Below are 2,175 nucleotides of genomic sequence, written 5' to 3'. Positions count from 1 at the left end.
GGGTTAGGGTTAGGGTTAGGGTTAGGGTTAGGGTTAGGGTTAGGATAGTTACTACTATCAAGCTCTATATATATATAACAGTTACTACTATCAAGCTCTTAAGAGTTTGGTGGCAGTCACTCTTAAGTAGGCACTCTTTAAGTGGATTCCTTATGGTAAAAGCTAAACCTGTTTTCTCGATTTTAAATGTGGTTAAGATGTCCAGGCATGGAAGGAAGCAAGCTGAACCATCACCAGTACACAATAATTAAATACAACATAGTAGAGATATTTCATCTCTGAGAAGTCAGACACATGATTTCTCAAAAATCACAAATGGGACGCAGATTTAGTTGCTGACTTCAATGATAGCCTGGAACTGGCAATTTATGGCCATCTTTAGCTCCAACAAAAAGTATAAGAAAGAGTGATGAGATCAATATTCACCATTCTTGGATCTTCAGCACATTCAGGATCAATGTAGAAAAACCCTGGCATGTCTACTTCCTCTTGTGGATTAAGCCTTTGTTCTTCAAAACAGAAGTACTGTATTCTATTGAAATACTGTCCAGCTTCAAATGGTACAAGATTATATGTAGAAATCCCGATGACTGGCTTGTCAGTCGGGTTCTTAGCTTTGTAAAATGCCAGTGCCGTCTCTCCTGGCATTACATATATTTCCATTTGCTGAGGTCTAAAGTTCCACTGGAGACTTGCATGCACATCCGCATTAAAGGTTACTTTAGAGGGAGGGGGGAACAGGGAGGGAGCGGGGGAAAAAAAGAGGACCTGATGCAAAGGGCTTAAGTGGAGAGCAAATGCTTTGAGAATGATTGGGGCAGGGAATGTGCAGATGTGCTTTATACAATTGATGTATGTATATGTATGGATTGTGACAAAGTTGTATGAGCCCCTAATAAAATGTAAAAAAAGAAAAGAGGAGAAAAAAAAGAAAATGATTAGGGAAAAGAATGTACAGATGTGCTTTATACAACTGATGTATGTATATGTATGGATTGTGATAAGAGTTGTATGAGCCCCTAATAAAATGTTTAAAAAAGAAAAAAAAGGTGACTTTAATAATGCGATCCTTAACAGGCACCATGTTTTCAATCTGGTTAGATCCATGACCAGCTACAGCTGACCCTCCAAGTCCAGTAGTCTGGCAATAGAGCCGATAAAGGGGCACCGCTGCGTAGGACGCCCCCAGCATGGCCATGGCGACCGAGGTCACGTATGTGAGGACAGTCTTGTTGCGGCGCCGCCAGGCCTCCTCCTGCGCGCGCATGAACGGGTTCGTGCTCTTTGGCCCCTGAGGCGGCTGCAAAAGCAGGCCCAGTGCCTGGCTCCGGAGCCCCGACGTCCCTAGCCGCCTCAGTCCCCTGTCAGGAGCTTGGGTGCCACTCCGCCATGGGCAGAGGAGGGGCTCTAGCCTCTGGTCAGCAACGCAGCGTGACCCCAGCGCCCGGCACACAGCTCCAAGTTCCTCCATGCCATGAGCCAGACCTGATCTGGTTTTCAACATTCTCTCTCTCTCCCTCTGTTTCATATTGGGTATACTCTACTCAGATGTATTTTGTCATTGGTGGTAACCCTACTGAATTTATATTATTATCTTTTCTGTTTTTCTCAGAATATGAAACCTGGGATTGATGCACCTATAGACACAGCAAGTAAAATAGGGTTCCTGAAGGATATGGTGGGGTGGGGCTATGGGAGACAGACAGAGTAAGATGGGGTTGATATTAAAGAGTTTAGGAAGTAAGAAAATATTTTGAAACTGACTGGTAGCAAATGTACAATATGTCTTGATGTGATTGAGCTATGGAATTATACGATATCTGCATTATCACAACCAAAAATGGTTTTTGGAAAATAAAAAGCAAGATTATGTGCTTCATAAAATAAGAGATTATACAATATACATATTTAAAACCCCATATAAAATTTAAAATATTATTGTAGTAAATGAAATATAACAGAAATAAATGGAGGAGCATGTCACGGTATTTATTGTAAAACTCAGTGACTCTAAATCTTGCCATTTCTAAACTGAATGATAAATTCAATGTGATAACATTCAACATCTATGTAAGGATAAGGTCACTAGAAGAACAAAACCAGAGCTGCATAGAGAGATAAAGAGAACTGCTCATGCAGTTGTAGAAGTGGGCACCTCCATTCTGACCCGAAGTC

At 41.6% G+C, this 2,175-nt stretch overlaps 1 pseudogene; it reads right to left on the bottom strand.

Annotated features, from left to right (window-relative positions):
- Window positions 1-341: 341 nt before the first annotated feature.
- LOC142436395 (cytochrome c oxidase assembly protein COX11, mitochondrial-like) lies at window positions 342-1,471 on the bottom strand (annotated as a pseudogene).
- Window positions 1,472-2,175: the final 704 nt, after the last annotated feature.

The sequence above is a fragment of the Tenrec ecaudatus genome, unplaced genomic scaffold (assembly GCF_050624435.1).
Source record: "Tenrec ecaudatus isolate mTenEca1 unplaced genomic scaffold, mTenEca1.hap1 Scaffold_2554, whole genome shotgun sequence".
NCBI lineage: Eukaryota > Metazoa > Chordata > Mammalia > Afrosoricida > Tenrecidae > Tenrec > Tenrec ecaudatus.
The sequence above is the reverse complement of the archived record's forward strand: the minus strand, read 5'-3'. Positions and strand labels throughout refer to the sequence as shown.